Source organism: Arachis stenosperma, chromosome 1 (assembly GCF_014773155.1).
Source record: "Arachis stenosperma cultivar V10309 chromosome 1, arast.V10309.gnm1.PFL2, whole genome shotgun sequence".
Classification (NCBI taxonomy): Eukaryota; Viridiplantae; Streptophyta; class Magnoliopsida; order Fabales; family Fabaceae; genus Arachis; species Arachis stenosperma.
Window position 1 is genome coordinate 95517045 of NC_080377.1, and position 12305 is coordinate 95529349.

The 12305-nt window shown below is 39.4% G+C and overlaps 1 non-coding gene across 1 annotated transcript; it reads right to left on the reverse strand.

Moving 5' to 3' along the window:
• Positions 1-1053: 1053 nt before the first annotated feature.
• On the reverse strand, positions 1054-1157 carry LOC130948783 (small nucleolar RNA R71). The gene has a single exon (XR_009073265.1). It is a non-coding gene; the product is annotated as a small nucleolar RNA R71 (small nucleolar RNA).
• Between the last annotated feature and the right edge of the window lie 11148 nt (positions 1158-12305).

Here is a 12305-nt window from a genome sequence, read left to right on the forward strand (position 1 = left end):
TTCTTAAAATTTTTATCTTATCTTTTTATCTTATCCTTTTCAAAATTTTATATTTTTCAAAATTTGATTTCAAAATATCTTATCTAACTTCTTATCTTCTTATATTTTTCAAAGTTGATTTTAAAATCTTTTTCAATCAACTAACTAACATTTTGTTTGTTTCTTATCTTTTTCAAAACCACCTAACTACTTTTCCCTCTCTAATTTTCGAAAATATCTCACCCCTTTTTCAAAAATTCTTTTTAATTAACTAATTGTTTCATGTTTTAATTACATCTTATCTCTAATTTTCGAAAATCACTAACCCTTCTTTTTAAAAATTATTTTCGAAATTCTCCCTCTCTTTTCTTATTCTATCTAATTATTTATTTACTAACACTTCTCTTCACCTCTCTTCATCTAAAAATCCGAACCCACTTTTCTTCATTCTTCTTCCCTTTCTTTTTCTACTAACATAAAGGAATCTCTATACTGTGACATAGAGGATTCCTCTTCTTTTCTTGTTTTCTTTTCTTTCATATGAGCAGGAACAGGGAAAAAGGCACTCTTGTTGAAATTGATCCTGAACCTGAAAGGACTCTGAAAAGGAAACTAAGAGAAACTAAATTACAACAATCCAGAAACAACCTTTCAGAAATTTTCGAACAAGAGAAGGAGATGGCAGCCGAAAATAATAATAATGCAAGGAGAATGCTTGGTGAATTCACAAAGCCAACGTCCAAGTTTGATGGAAGAAGCATCTCCATTCCTGCCATTGGAGCCAATAATTTTGAGCTTAAGCCTCAACTAGTTGCTTTAATGCAACAAAACTGCAAGTTTTATGGACTTCCATTTGAAGATCCTTATTAGTTTTTAACTGAGTTCTTGCAGATCTGTGAGACTGTAAAGACGAATGGAGTTGATCCTGAAGTCTACAGACTCATGCTTTTCCCTTTTGCTGTAAGAGACAGAGCTAGAATATGGTTGGATTCACAACCTAAGGATAGCCTGGACTCCTGGGAAAAGCTGGTCACAGCCTTCTTGGATAAATTCTTTCCTCCTCAAAAGCTGAGCAAGCTGAGAGTGGATATTCAAACCTTCAAACAAAAAGATGGTGAATCCCTCTATGAAGCTTGGGAAAGATACAAGCAGCTGACCAAAAGATGTCCATCTGACATGTTTTCAGAATGGACCATATTAGATATATTCTATTATGGTCTATCTGAATTTTCGAAAATGTCATTGGACCATTCTGCAAGTGGATCTATTCACCTAAACAAAACGCCTGAAGAGGCTCAAGAACTCATTGATATGGTTGCAAACAACCAATTCATGTACACTTCTGAGAGGAATTCCGTGAATAATGGGATACCTCAGAAAAAAGGAGTTCTTGAAATTGATGCTCTGAATGCCATATTGGCTCAGAACAAAGTGTTGACTCAACAAATCAACATGATCTCTCAAAATCTGAATGGATGGCAACATGCATCCAACAGTACTAGAGAGGCAGCTTCTGAAGAACCTTATGATCCTGAGAACCCTGCCATGGCAGAGGTTAATTACATGGGTGAACCTTATGGAAACACCTATAACTCATCATGGAGAAATTATCTAAATTTCTCATGGAAGGATCAACAAAAACCTCAACAAGGCTTTAACAATGGTGGACGCAATAGGCTAAGCAATAGCAAGCCATATCCATCATCTTCTCAGCAACAGAAAGAGAATTATGAACAAAGCACTTCTAATTTAGCAAATTTAGTCTCTGATTTGTCAAAGGCCACTTTCAGTTTCATGAGTGAAACAAGATCCTCCATCAAAAATCTGGAGGCAAAAGTGGGCCAGCTGAGTAAGAAAGTCATTAAAACTCCTCCCAGTATTCTCCCAAGCAATACAGAAGAGAATCCAAAAGGAGAGTGCAAGGCCATTGATTTAGTCAATATGGCCGAATGCACAAGGGAGGAGGAGGACAAAAATCCCGATGAGGAAGACCTCCTGGGACGTCCCTCAAGCAAGAAGGAGTTTCCTATTAAGGATCCAAAGGAATCTGAGGCTCACATAGAGACCATAGAGATTCCATTAAATCTCCTTCTGCCATTCATGAGCTCTGAAGACTATTCTTCCTCTGAAGAGGATGAAGATGTGACTGGAGAGCAAGTTGCTCATATTAGGAGCTATCATGAAGCTGAATGCCAAGTTGTTTGGTAATGAGACTTGAGAAAGTGAACCTCCCTTGCTCATTAGTGAACTGATACCTGGATTCAGCAAATTTTACCTCAAAGAAACAAGATCCTGGCAAGTTCTTAATACCTTGTACCATAGGCACCATGACCTTTGCAAAAGCTCTGTGTGATCTGGGGTCAGGATAAATCTTATGCCACTCTCTATAATGGAGAAGCTGGGGATCATTGAGGTACAACCTGCCTTGTTCTCATTACAATTGGCAGACAAGTCATTGAGACAAGCTTATGGAATAGTAGGACATGTTAGTAAAGGTTGAAGGCTTTACATCCCTGCTGATTTCATAATCTTAGACACTAGGAAGGAAGGATGATTGCATCATCCTTGGAAGACCTTTCCTAGCCACAGCAGAGCTGTGATAGATGTCAACAGAGGTGAATTAGTCCTTCAATTGAATGGGGACTACCTTGTGTTTAAGGCACATGGCCATCCCTCTGTGACAAAGAGAGTAAGCATGAAGAGCTTCTCTCAGTTCAGAGTCAGGAAGAGCCCCCACAGTCAAACTCTAAGTTTGGTGTTGGGAGGCCACAACCAAACTCTAAGTTTGGTGTTAAGATCCCATATCCAAACTCTAAGTTTGTGTTGGGACTATACAACATTGACCTGATCACCTTTGTGGCTCCATGAGAGCCACTGTCAAGCTATTGACATTAAAGAAGCGCTTGTTGGAGGCAACCCAATTTTATTTATCTAATTTTTATTTTATTTTATTTTATTGTTATTTTGTGTTTTATTAGGTACATGATCATGAGGAGTCACGAAAAAAATATAAAAAAAATTAAAAACAGAATCAAAAACAGCAGAAGAAAAATCACACCCTGGAGGAAGCACAGGCTGGCGTTCAACGCCAGTAAGAAGCATCTGGCTGGCGTTCAACGCCAGAACAGAGCATCATCCTGGCGCTGAATGCCAGAAACAAGTAACATTCTGGCGCTGAACGCCAGGAATGTGCCTAAGAGGAAAAGCTGGCGCTGAACGCCAGGAATGTGCCTAAGAGGAAAAGCTGGCACTGAACGCCAGTAACAAGCATGAAACTGGCGTTCAACGCCAGAAACATGTTACATGTGGGTGTTGAACGCCCAGAACGTGCACCAATGGGCGTTTAAACGCCAGAATGGTGTGCAAAGGCATTTTACATGCCTATTTGGTGCAGGGATGGAATTCCTTGACACCTCAGGATCTGTGGACCCCACAGGATCACCTCAGGATCTGTGGACCCCACAGGATCCCCACCTACTACATTCCCACCTTACCTCCTAATCCTATTTTTGTGATTACTCTTCTCCATGTCACACTTCCCAACACCCTTCACCAATCACCTCAATCTCTCTTCCCAATTACCCCCTTCACCACTCACATCCATCCACTCTTCCCCATAAACCCCCACCCACCTTCAAAAATTCAAAACCATTTTCCCACCCATCCCACCCTAAATGGCCGAACATATACTCTCCCTCTCCCTATATATACCCTTCCATTCTACTTCATTTTCACACAACACAACCCCTCTTCCATACCTTGGCCGAACCCACATCTCTCCTTCTCCTCCATATTTCTTCTTCTTCTTCTTCTCTTCTCTTCTCTTGCTCGAGGGCGAGCAATATTTTAAGTTGGTGTGGTAAAAGCATAAGCTTTTTGTTTTTCCATTACCATCAATGGCACCTAAGCCAGAGAATCCTCTAGAAAAGGAAAAGGAAAGACAAAAGCTTCCACCTCCGAGTCATGGGAGATGGAAGATTCATCTCCAAGAGCCATCAAGACCACTTCTATGATATTGTGGCAAAGAAGAAGGTGATTCCTGAGGTCCCTTTCAAGCTCAAGAAAAATGAGTATCCGGAAATCCGACATGAAATCCGAAGAAGAGGTTGGGAAGTCCTAACCAACCCCATGCAACAAGTCGGAATCTTAATGGTTCAAGAGTTCTATGCCAATGCATGGATCACTAGGAACCATGATCAAAGTATGAACCCGAGTCCAAAGAATTATCTCACAATGGTTCGGGGGAAATACTTAGATTTTAGTCCGAAAAATGTGAGGTTGGCATTCCACTTGCCCATGATGCAAGGAGATGAACGCCCCTACACTAGAAGGGTCAACTTTAATCAAAGGTTGGACCAAGTCCTTATGGACATATGTGTGGAAGGAGCTCAATGGAAGAGAGACTCCAAAGGCAAGCCAGTCCAACTAAGAAGACTGGACCTCAAGCCTGTAGCTAGAGGATGGTTGGAGTTCATTCAACGCTCCATCATTCCCACTAGCAACCGATCTGAAGTTACTGTGGATCGGGCCATCATGATTCATAGCATCATGATTGGAGAGGAAGTAGAAGTTCATGAGGTCATCTCCAATGAATTCTACAAAATAGCCGATAAGCCCTCCACCATGGCACGGCTAGCTTTTCCTCACCTTATTTGCCATCTATGTTACTCAGCTGGAGTTATCATAGAAGGAGACATCCTCATTGAAGAGGATAAACTCATCACCAAGAAAAGGATGGAGCAAGCAAGAGAGACCCTTCACGGTTCTCAAGAGATGCATGAGGAAGCTCATCATCAAGAAATCCCTGAGATGCCTCAAGGGATGCACTTTCCTCCCAACAACTATTGGGAACAACTCAACACTTCCTTAGAAGATTTGAGCCATAATGTGGAACAATTAAGGGTGGAACATCATGAGCACTCCATCATTCTCCAAGAAATAAGAGAAGACCAAAGAGCAATGAAGGAGGAGCAACAAAGGCAAGGAAGGGACATAGAAGAGCTTAAGGACATTATTGGTCCTTCAAGAAGAAGACGCCACTAAGGTGGATTCATTCCTTGTTCTTATTTCTCTGTTTTTCGATTTTTATGTTGTATGTTTATCTATGTTTTGTGTCTCTACTTCATGATCATTAGTAGTTAGTAACTATGTCTTAAAGTTATGAATAAATCCATTAATCCTTCACCTCTCTTAAATGAAATATGTTTTAACTCAAAAGAACAAGAAGTACATGAATTTCGAATTTATCCTTGAATTTAGTTTAATTATATTGATATGGTGACAATACTTTTTGTTTTCTGAATGAATGCTTGAACAGTGCATATTTTTGATCTTGTTGTTTATGAATGTTAAAATTGTTGGCTCTTGAAAGAATGATGAACAAAGAGAAATGTTATTGATGATCTAAAAAATCATAAAATTGATTCTTGAAGCAAGAAAAAGCAGTGAAAAAGCAAAGGCTTGCGAAAAAAAAATTGGCGAAAAAAAATAGAAAGAAAAAAAAAGCAAGCAGAAAAAGCCAATAGCCCTTAAAACCAAAAGGCAAGGGTAAAAAAGGATCCAAGGCTTTGAGCATCAATGGATAGGAAGGCCCAAGGAAATAAAATCCAGGCCTAAGCGGCTAAATCAAGCTGTCCCTAACCATATGCTTGTGTCATGAAGGTCCAAGTAAAAAGCTTGAGACTGAGTGGTTAAAGTCATGATCCAAAGCAAAAAGAGTGTGCTTAAGAGCTCTGGACACCACTAACTGGGGACTCTAGCAAAGCTGAGTCACAATCTGAAAAGGTTCACCCAGTCATGTGTCTGTGGCATTTGTGTATCCGGTGGTAATACTGGAAAACAAAGTGCTTAGGGCCACGGCCAAGACTCATAAGTAGCTGTGTTCAAGAATCAACATGCTTAACTAGGAAAGTCAATAACACTATCCAAAATTCTAAGTTCCTAAAGAAGCCAATCATTCAGACTTCAAAGGAAAAAGTGAGATGCCAAAACTGTTCAGAAGCAAAAGCTACAAGTCCCGCTCATCTAATTATAATTAATATTCATTGATATTCTGGAATCTATAGTATATTCTCTTCTTTCTATCCTATTTGATTTTCAGTTGCTTGGGGACAAGCAACAATTTAAGTTTGGTGTTGTGATGAGCGGATAATTTATACGCTTTTTGGCATTGTTTTTAGGTAGTTTTTAGTAAGTTCAAGCTACTTTTAGGGATGTTTTCATTAGTTTTTATGTTAAATTAATATTTCTGGACTTTACTATGAGTTTGTGTGTTTTTCTGTGATTTTAGGTAATTTCTGGCTGAAATTGAGGGACCTGAGCAAAACTCTGAAAAAGGCTGACAAAAGGACTGCTGATGTTGTTGGAATCTGACCTCCCTGTACTCGAAATGGATTTTCTGGAGCTACAGAACTCCAAATGGCGCGCTCTCAACGGCGTTGGAAAGTAGACATCCAGAGCTTTCCAGCAATATATAATAGTCCATACTTTGTTCGGAAATTGACGACGTAACTTGGCATTGAACGCCAAGTACATGCTGCTGTCTGGAGTTAAACGCCAGAAACACGTCATGATCCGGAGTTGAACGCCCAAAACACGTTATAACTTGGAGTTCAACTCCAATAAACGCCTCAGCTCGTGGATAGATCAAGCTCAGCCCAAGCATACACCAAGTGGGCCCCGGAAGTGGATTTATGCATCAATTACTTACTCATGTAAACCCTAGTAGCTAATCCAGTATATATAGAACATTTAACTATTGTATTAGTCGTCTTTTGACCACGTTTCATCTTTGGTCTCAGTTTTGTTTTATTCTTCATCTTAGGAGGCCATTGAGCACGTTTTAGGGGGCTGGCCATTCGGCCATGCCTGAACCTTTCACTTATGTATTTTCAACGGTGGAGTTTCTGCACACCATAGATTAAGGGTGTGGAGCTCTGCTGTACCTCAAGTTTTAATACAATTATTATTACTTTCTATTCAATTCTCTTTCATTCTTATTCCAAGATATACGTTGCACAACACTTTGATGAATGTGATGATCCGTGACACTCATCATCATTCTCACCTATGAACGCGCGTGATTGACAACCACTTCTGTTCTACCTTAGGCCGGGCGCATATCTCTTAGATTCCCCAACAGAATCTTCGTGGTGTAAGCTAGAATTGATGGCGGCATTCATGAGAATCCGGAAGGTCTAAATCTTGTCTGTGGTATTCCGAGTAGGATTCCGGGATTGAATGACTGTGACGAGCTTCAAACTCCTGAAGGCTGGGCGTGATGACAAACGCAAAAGAATCAATGGATTCTACTCCAACCTGATTGAGAACCGACAGATGATTAGCCGTGCTGTGACAGAGCATAGGACGATTTTCACTGAGAGGATGGGATGTAGCCATTGACAACGGTGATGCCCTACATACAGCTTGCCATGGAAAGGAGTAAGAAGGATTGGATGAAAGCAATAAGAAAGTAGAGATTCAAAAGGATTCCAGCATCTCCGCACGCCTATCTGAAATTCCCACTATTGATTTACATAAGTATTTCTATCCCTTTTTATTTTCTATTTATTATTAATTATTCGAAAATCCATAAACCAATTCAATCTGCCTAACTGAGAGTTACAAGATGACCATAGCTTGCTTCATACCAACAATCTCTGTGGGATCGACCCTTACTCGCGTAAGGTTTATTACTTGGACGACCCAGTACACTTGCTGGTTAGTTGAACGGAGTTGTGAATTCAAATAGAGCCAGTTATTAAATTTCATACAAGTACAAAGAGCATGGATCACAATTTCGTCCACCACAAGCAAACCTCTTAAGTTTAATGTGAAAAAAGCCTTGATTTTTAATTTTCCATAACCATTAATGGCACCTAAGGCTGGAGAAACCTTAAGGAAGAGGAAAGGGAAGGCAATTGCTTCCACCTCTGAGTCATGGGAGATGGAAAGATTCATCTCAAAGGTCCGTCAAGACCACTTCTATAAAGTTGTGGCCAAGAAGAAGGTGATCCCCGAGGTCCCCTTCAAGCTCAAAAAGGGCGAATATCCGGAGATCCGACAAGAGATTCGGAGAAGAGGTTGGGAAGCTCTCACCAACCCTATCCAACAAGTCGGAATCTTAATGGTTCAAGAGTTCTATGCTAATGCATAGATCACTAAGAACCATGATCAAAGTATGAACCCGAACCCAAAGAATTGGCTCACAATAGTTCGAGGAAAATACTTAGATTTCAGTCTGGAAAATGTGAGGTTGTTGGCATTCAACTTGCCAATGATGTAAGGAGATCTTCATCCTTTCACTAGAAAAGTCAACTTTGATCAAAGGTTGGACCAAGTCCTCATGGACATCTGTGTGGAAGGAGCCCAATGGAAGAAAGACTCCAAAGGCAAGCCGGTTCAACTGAGAAGGCTTGACCTCAAACCCATGGCTAGAGAATGGTTGGAGTTCATCCAACGCTCTATCATTCCTACTAGCAACCGATCCGAAGTAACTGTGGATCGGGCTATCATGATCCATAGTATCATGATTGGAGAGGAAGTGGAAGTTAATGAGATCATACCTCTAGAACTATACAAGGTGCCTGACAAGCCCTCCACTTTGGCAAGGTTAACCTTCCTTCATCTCATCTGTCACCTATGTAATTTAGCCAAAATTATCATAGAGGAAGACATCCTCATTGAAGAGGACAAGTCCATCACTAAAAAGAGGATGGAGCAAACAAGAGAGCCCATTCATGGACCTCAACAAGTGCATGAGGAAGTTCCTCTTCAAAAAATCCCTGAGATACCTCAAGGGATGCATTTTCCTCTACACAACTATTGGGAGCAACTCAACACCTCTTTAGGGGATTTGAGTTCCAATATGGAGCAACTAAGGATGGAGCACCAAGAGCATTCCATCATCTTCCATGAAATTAGAGAGGACCAAAGAGCCATGAGGGAAGAGCAACAAAAGCAAGGAAGAGACATTGAGGAGCTCAAGCACTCCATATAATCTTCAAAAAGGAGAACTAGCCGCCATCACTGAGGTGGACCCGTTCTTTAATTTCCTTGCTCTTATCTTTTTGTTTTTCGATTTTTATGCCTTATGTTTGTCTATGTTTGTGTCTTTATTACATGATCATTAGTGTCTAGTGTCTATGCCTTGAAGCTATGAATGTCCCATAAATCCTTCACCTTTCTTAAATGAAAAATGTTCCTATATGCAAAAGAACAAGAAGTACATGAATTTCGAATTCTATCTTGAAATTAGTTTAATTATTTTGATGTGGTGGCAATACTTTTTGTTTTCTGAATGAATGCTTGAACAGTGCATATTTTTTTTTTATAGTGAAGTTTATGAATGTTAAAATTGTTGACTCTTAAAAGAATGATGAACAAACAGAAATGTTATTGATAATCTGAAAAATCATAAAATTGATTCTTGAAGCAAGAAAAAGCAGTGAAAAGGAAAAAGCTTGCGAAAAAAATGGCAAAAAAAAAAGAAAAAAGCAAGCAGAAAAAGCCAATAGCCCTTTAAACTAAAAGGCAAGGGTAAAGAGGATCCAAGACTTTGAGCATTAATGGATAGGAGGGCCCAAAGGAATAAAATCTTGGCCTAAGCGGCTAAATCAAGTTGTCCCTAACCATGTGCTTGTGTCATGAAAGTCCAAGTGAAAAGCTTGAGACTGAGTGGTTAAAGTCATGATCCAAAGCAAAAAAGTGTGCTTAAGAACTCTGGACACCTCTAACTGGGGACTCGAGCAAAGCTGAGTCACAATCTGAAAAAGTTCACCCAGTCATGTGTCAGTGGCGTTTATGTATCCGGTGGTAACACTGGAAAGCAATATGCTTAGGGTCACGACCAAGACTTATAAGTAGCTGTGTTCAAGAATCATCATACTGAACTAGGAGAATCAATAACACTATCTGAATTCTGAGTTCCTATATATGCCAATCATTCTGAACTTCAAAGGATAAGGTGAGATGCCAAAACTGTTCAGAAGCAAAAAGCTACTAGCCCCGCTCATCTAATTAGAACTAAGCTTCATTGATGTTTTGGAATTTATTGTATATTCTATTCTTTTTATCCTATTTTGTTTTCAGTTGCTTGGGGACAAGCAACAATTTAAGTTTGGTGATGTGATAAGCGGATAATTTATACACTTTTTGACATTATTTTTAGGTTGTTTCTAGTATATTTTAGTTACTTTTTAGTATATTTTTATTGGTTTTTATGCAAAAATCACATTTCTGGACTTTACTATGAGTTTGTGTGTTTTTCGGTGATTTCAGGTATTTTCTAGCTGAAATTGAGCGACCTGAGCAAAAATCTGATTCAGAGACTGAGAAAAGACTACAGAATCCCAATTGGCGCGCTCTCAATTGTGTTGGTAGACATCTTGGGCTTTCCGGCAATGTATAATAGTCCATACTTTGCCCGAGATTTGATGGCCCAAACTGGCGTCCAAACGCCCACCAGAGACCCTTTTCTGGCGTAAAACGCCAGAACTGGCACCAAAACTGGAGTTAAACGCCCAAACTGGCACCAAAACTAGCGTTTAAACTCCAAGAAGAGCCTATGCACGTGAAAGCTTCAATGCTCAGCCCAAACACACACCAAATGGGCCTTGGAAGTGGATTTCTGCATTATCTGCTCATTTTCTGTAAACCTAGTTTACTATTTTAGTATAAATAGCACTTTTTACTATTATATTCACATCTTTGGACCATTCTTTGATCCTTAGATCAGGTCTTTGAACCCTATTTCGATTGTATTATGCCATTTGAGAGGCTGGCCATTCGGCCATGCCTAGACCTTGTTCTTATGTATTTTCTAACGGTGGAGTTTCTACACCTCACAGCTTAAGGTGAGGAGCTCTACAGTTCCTCGAGTATTAATGCAAGTTTATTGTTCTTCTATTCAATTCATGCCTACTTCTCCTCCAAGATATACTATTGTACTTAATTCAGTTAAGTCAGAATGAAGGGGTGACCCATGACAATCACCCAATATTCGTTACTCGCTTAGCCAAGATCCGCGTGCCTGACAACCACAAAGCAGTCTACATGATGTTCAACATAGTCGTTGGATGACAACTGGAGTATACTCTCTTTGGTCTTTGACCCACGGATCTGAATCACCTCTCCTGACAACAGAGCATTCGAATCCGTGACGTTAGAACCTTCGTGGTATAAGCTAGAACCAATTGACAGCATTCTTGAGATCCAAAAAGTCTATACCTTGTTTGTGGTATTCTGAGTAGGATCTGGGATGGGATGACTATGACGAGCTTCAAACTCGTGACTATTGGGTGCAGTGACAGTGTGCAAAAGAATAAATGTATTCTATTCCGACACGATCGAGAACCGACAGTTGATTAGCCATGCGGGAAACCGTAGAGGACATGTTTTCACTGAGAGGACGGATGGTAGCCATTGACAACGGTGATCCACCAACATACAGCTTGCCATGGAAGGGAGTACGCATGATTTGATGAGGACAATAGGAAAGCAGAGGTTTAGAGGCAACAAAGCATCTCCAAACGCTTATCTGAAATTCTCACTAAGGAACTACATAAGTAACTTTATTTTATTTTATGTTTTATTTATCTTTTAATTATCAACACCTCATAACCATTTGAATCCGCCTGATTGAGATTTACATGATGACCACAGCTTGCTTCAAGCCGACAATCTCCGTGGGATCGACCCTTACTCACGTAAGGTATTACTTGGACGATCCAGTGCACTTGCTGGTTAGTTGTGCGGAGTTATAATTCCGTGCCCCAGTCCTCTCAGGTTCAGGATCAAGATCTAAGAGAGGTTCTTTATTCCTGTTCCTGCTCATAAACAAGAAAAGGAAAATAAGAAAGAAGAAGAATGGGTGCTCTATTTTCATGAACAGAGGACTTCCTGTGAGATGTAAAGAAGAAAGAAGAATGATGATAGAAGAATGAAAATAGAGAGAAGAGAAAAAGAATTTGAATAAAAGAGAAGAAGAATTCAAAAATTAGATGTAAAAAGAGAAAACTAAGAAACAAAGGTATTATAATAATTAATTAAAGAGGAAATTAAAAGCCAATTAACTAAAAAGATTTTGAAAAATGAAGGATGATTTTCGAAAAAGAAGAGAGAGAAGTAGAAGGGAAGTTTTTGAAAATAGGAGAGAAGAATTAGTTAGGAAGTTTTGAAAAAGAAGAAAGAGAAAACAAGTAACTAATTAAGAAAGATTTGAAAACAAGATAAGATAGAAGATTAGAAAGATTTTATTTTAAAATTTGAAATTTGAATTTTGAATTTTGAATTTTAAAATTTTAAATTTGAAAATTGAAATTTAAAAT